The sequence below is a fragment of the Triticum urartu genome, chromosome 4, assembly GCF_003073215.2.
Source record: "Triticum urartu cultivar G1812 chromosome 4, Tu2.1, whole genome shotgun sequence".
In the NCBI taxonomy this organism is placed as follows: Eukaryota; Viridiplantae; Streptophyta; class Magnoliopsida; order Poales; family Poaceae; genus Triticum; species Triticum urartu.
This window is the reverse complement of record NC_053025.1, coordinates 159,530-165,296: the sequence shown is the minus strand read 5'-3', so window position 1 is coordinate 165,296 and position 5,767 is coordinate 159,530.

Genomic DNA, 5,767 nt, shown 5'->3' with positions numbered 1-5,767 from the left:
GAATAGCATTAGCTCAATGAGCTATATGTTGTTATGAATTACTAAAACCACCTAGGGATAGTTGCACTTTTAATCTCCCCCTTTTTGGTAATTGGTGACAACATATAGATCAACGCTTCGACAAATGATAATAAGCATGAAATATATCGTCGCTTTGAGAAGTATGTGATAAGTAAGAGCTCACCCTAAGTTTGTGCATATTTAAAATTTGCTTTGGACTGCAAATGCACAAGGAGTTAGAGTCATGGGTTACTCTTCCATGTCACATACATCTTGGTGGAGCGCTTAAAATGATAAGAATGAAATACATGCACTCATCACCAAGAATAGTGAATGATCACATAAGATAGATAAGATAATAGCATTAAGCAAGCACTAAGTGTAGCTTATGATCAAACACATGATCATCAATGTCTCACAAGCAATGACATAGTATCTCAAGCACTCAAAAGCAAGCAAGTTCGAAAAACCACCAAATAAAGCAAGAGAGAAAAAAACAACACTCTCTCTCTCTCTCTTGAAGCCTTTGATCTATACATCTTCTCCCCCTTTGGCAACAAGTTACCAAAAAGTTCCTAGAAAATGCATAGTGCTAGATCGACGCTCAGGCTTGATCTTCTGGTGGTGGTGGAGTCCGGATCACTCCAAGGACGAAGGCTTCTGTAGATGCTGAAGTAGACGCTGGAGTTGGAGCTGAAGTAGATGCTGGAGCTGGTGGAACTGAGGCTGTAGCTGGTGCAGAAGTGGTGGCTCTTGTGTCAGCAACTGGCACGGCAGACGACCTCGGACCTCGTGGCACTCTGGCAAAGGCATGAGTGGTAGTCCTGCCTCTCCTCTCCTGCATGTCATCCTGGAGCTGCTCCACTGCAGTCTGAATCTCTGTCACTTTGACATCCAAGTCATAGAACTTTTGTTCCATGATCCTCTCTAAGCTTGCCTGGTTCTGAGTTAGGGTGGCTAGTCCTTGCTCAATCCGCAGGGTGGATGCAATCAAGTAACCAAGCTGCTCTTGTTTGGTTTTCAAGAAATACTCAGATGCCTCCTCTTGAGTTGGCATCTTGGCAGCTTTCTCCTTCCTTGCCTTCTCCTTCTTTGCTTGTGCTTGGGCAGACGATGGTTCATTCTCAGTCATACCAACTTGATTATCTCAAAATCTGGACGGATGGCAGGTGTTCCTTGTCCAATAAGTATATGCCCGTGCCCATTTGGAGTTGATGAGCTCCTGAATCTGTGGGGCATATCCACAGCTCCTCTTCTGGTCTGCTGCTGTCCTCTTGATAGTCTCTACTATGAGGCTCATGACTTTGAATTTCTGAGGTACATCAAATACATGAAGCAAATTGATTGCATGGCCTCTGATCATCTTGTGATCTCCAGACTTGGGCAAGAGAGTGTGCCTCAATATCCAATTGATGGTTGGCAGCCCTGACAGAAGATAATGCACAGACCCAAACTTGAAAGTATCAAGAGCTTCATTGGGAATCTCCTTGTACATGTTGGACATTGAGTTGTGGTCCATCTTCTTCTTGGCATAAATTTCCAAGTCATCTGCTTGCTCCTCTGGGGCATTGATCAGCTGAGCCCATTCAGCAACAGATTGGTACCTGTACCTTCAGACATCCAATTATCCTACCATCTAGATAAAGTGCGTGATGTAGGATCTAGAAGTAGATGTGTCTAGAGGGGGGTGATTAGACACTTCATGCTAAAGTTGCAATTTTTAAGCCTTTTCGGTTTAAGTGGAGTTTAGGCACAATTTCAGCACACACAATACATATCAAGCAAGCAAGCAAAGAGTATATGAGCAGCGGAATGTAAAGCATGCAACTTGCAAGAATGTAAAGGGAAGGGTTTGGAGATTTCAAACGCAATTGGAGACATGGATGTTTTTCCCGTGGTTCGGATAGGTGGTGCTATCCTACATCCACGTTGATGGAGACTTCAACCCACGAAGGGTAACGGTTGCGCGAGTCCACACAGGGCTCCACCCAAGGGCAACGGTTGCGCGAGTCCACACAGGGCTCCACCCACGAAGGGTCCACGAAGAAGCAACCACCCACAAAGGGTCCACGAAGAAGCAACCTTGTCTATCCCACCATGGACATCGCCCACGAAGGACTTGCCTCACTAGCGGTAGATCTTCACGAAGTAGGCGATCTCCTTGTCCTTACAAACTCCTTGGTTCAACTCCACAATCTTGTCGGAGGCTCCCAAGTGACACCTAGCCAATCTAGGAGACACCACTCTCCAAGAAGTAACAAATGGTGTGTAGGTAATGAACTCCTTGCTCTTGTGCTTCAAATGATAGTCTCCCCAACACTCAACTCTCTCTCATAGGATTTGGATTTGGTGGAAAGAAGATTTGAGTGGAAAGCAACTTGGGAAGGCTAGAGATCAAGATTCATATGGTAGGAATGGAATATCTTGGTCTCAACACATGAGTAGGTGGTTCTCTCTCAGAACATATGAGTTGGAATGATGTGTGTGTTCTGATGGCTCTCTCACCGAATGAGAAGGAGGTGGAGGGGTATATATAGCCTCCACACAAAATCCAACCGTTACACACAATTTACCAATCTCGGTGGGACCGAATCAGAAAACTCGGTCTGACCGAAATAGTAAACCTAGTGACCGTTAGGAATTTCGGTGGGACTGACATGCAACTCGGTAGGACCGATTCGGTTAGGGTTTGGGCATAACGTAATCTCGGTGAGACCGATTACACAAACTCGGTGAGACCGAATTTGGTAATTAGCTAACCAGAGAGTTGGTCAGGCAAACTCGGTGGGACCGATTTGCTCTTTCGGTGAGACCGAGTGGAACTCGGTGAGACCGAAAAGTTACAAAGGGAAACACTGAGTTTACATTGCAATCTCGGTGGGACCGATTCGCTCTTTCGGTAGACCGAAAAGTTACGAAAGGGAAACAGAGAGTTTGCAACCCCATCTCGGTGAGACCGAGATCCTTATCGGTAGAACCGAATTGCTAGGGTTTGGCAGTGGCTAATGACAAGTGAAACTCGGTGGCGCCGGATAGGAAGAATCGGTAGGACCGAGTTTGGCTTAGGGTTTAGGTCATATGTGGATATGGGAAAGTAGTTGAGGGTTTTGGAGCATATCACTAAGCACATGAAGCAAGAGGCTCATTAAGCAACACCTCATCCCTCCTTGATAGTATTGGCTTTTCCTAAAGACTCAATGTGATCTTGGATCACTAAAATATAAAATGAAGAGTCTTGAGCTTTTGAGCTTGAGCCAATCCTTTGTCCTTAGCATTTTGAGGGTTCCACTTTCACATCCATGCCATGCCAATCATTGAGCTTTCCTGAAATAATCATCTTGGAATAGCATTAGCTCAATGAGCTATATGTTGTTATGAATTACCAAAACCACCTAGGGATAGTTGCACTTTCAATCTCCCCCTTTTTGGTAATTGATGACAACATATAGATCAAAGCTTCGACAAATGATAATAAGCATGAAATATATCGTCGCTTTGAGAGGTATGTGATAAGTAAGAGCTCCCCCTAAATTTGTGCATATTTAAAATTTGCTTTGGACTGCAAATGCACAAAGAATTAGAGTTATGGGTTACTCTTCCATGTCACATACATCTTGGTGGAGCGCTCAAAAAATGATAAGAATGAAATACATGCACTCATCACCAAGAATAATGAATGATCACAAATGATAGATAGAATGATAATATTTAAGCAAGCATTAAGCAATCATTAAGTGTAGCTTATGATCAAACACATGATCATCAATGTCTCACGAGCAAGGACATAGTATCTCACACAAAAGCAGATAAGTTCGAAAAACCACCAAATAAAACAAGAGAGAATAAAGCAACACTCTCTCTCGAAGCCTATGATCCAACACTCTCTCTCGAAGCCTATGATCTATACATTTTCTCCCCCTTTGGCAAGTTACCAAAAAGTTCCTAGAAAATGCATAGTGCTAAGTCGACGCTCAGGCTTGATCTTCAGGTGGTGGTGGAGTCCGGAGCACTCCAAGGACGAAGCCTTCGGTAGACGTGGTCGGAGTCGAGGCTGAAGTGGATGCTGGAGCTGGTGGAACTGAGGCTGTGGCTGGTGCAGACGTTGTAGCTCTGGTGTCAGCAACTGGCAGTGCAGACGACCTCGGACCTCGTGGCACCCTCGCAAAAGCATCAGTCGTGGTCCTGCCTCTCCTCTCATTCATGTCCTCCTGGAGCTGCTCCACGGTAGTCTGTATCTCTGTCACCTTGATGTCCAAGTCATAGAACCTCTGTTCCATGATCCTCTCTAAACTCGCCTGGTTCTGAGTCAGGGTGGCTATACTCTGCTCAATCCGCAGGGTGGACGCAATCAGGTAACCAAGCTGCTCTTGTTTGGTTTTCAGGAAGTAATCAGATGCCTCCGCTTGAGTAGGCATCCTGGCAGCTTTCTCCTTCTTCGCCTTCTCCTTCTGAGCTTGTGCATGGGCAGATGATGGTTCATTCTCAGTCATAACAACTTGATTATCTTCGAAATCTGGACGGATGGGCAGGTGTTCCTTATCCAACAAATATACGCCCGTGCCCATCTTGGAGTTGATGAGCTCCTGAATCTGAGGGGCATATCCACAGCTCCTCTTCTGATCTGCCGCAGTCCTTTTGATTGTTTCCACTATGAGGCTCATGACTTTGAATTTTTGAGGCACGTCAAAGACATGAAGCAAATTGATCGCGTGACCTCTGATCATCTTGTGATCTCCAGACTTGGGCAGAAGGGTGTGCCTAAGGATCCAGTTGATCGTAGGCAATCCTGATAGCAGATAATGCACTGAGCCAAACTTGAACGTGTCAAGTGCTTCATTCGGAATCTCCTTGTACATGTTGGACATGGAGTTGTGGTCCATCTTTTTCTTGGCATAAATGTCCAAGTCATCTGCTTGCTCCTCTGGGGCATTGATCAGCTTCGCCCATTCCTCAACAGTAGAGTGGTACCTTGTACCCTCTGACATCCATGTGATCCTGCCATCCGGATAAAAGTGTGCTGTGGAGTAGAATTGCATGATTAGCTCCTCGTTCCACTTTGTGAGCTTCTGCCCAACAAAGTCTGCAACTCCACACGCACTAAAGCTGTCAAATACTCCAGGGTAGTACTCTTCATTGTCCTTGATATAGGTCCAGTCGACCCATCTCATGTCACATACAATTGGCTTCTTGTCAAGTAGCACTGTCTCATAGAAATCCTGCTGCTCCTTGGTATGAAACCTGTAGTCCACTGCAGTCCTTCTCCTAGAAGCATATGGATCTGCTTCTCTCCACTTCCTGAGCCCTGAGTCTCTCCTGAGCTTCATATCCTCAGCCACAGGATGAGCATCGTTGTGGTCTGGGATCTTGGGCTTGAGCTTCCGAAGGACACTCTCTCATCCTTCAGCAACAGTCTCAGGCACTGGGGCCTTGTTCTTCTCAGCTGCAGGATGCTTGTGTTTCCTTTGGGCACTCTTAGGCTTAGATGCAGCCTTAGGTGCTTCCTTGGGCTTGGATGCAGCTCCCCCTGACCTTATGGCATCTCCCATTAAGCTTGGGTGCCTTGGGCGCTGGTGCAGCTGCCTCTTCTTCCTCTTCCTCTTCCATGATGGAAGCTTTGCCAAGCACCCTAGCCACAGTCTTCACCCTCTCCTTCCTTTTCTTGCCCTCAGCTGCAGCTGGCTCTTGGGAAGTGGGCTTCTCAGTTGAGGCTCTAGCCTTTGACATGGGCTGCCTGCCTGCTGGCCTTTTGATTCAGACCTGGCTTGGA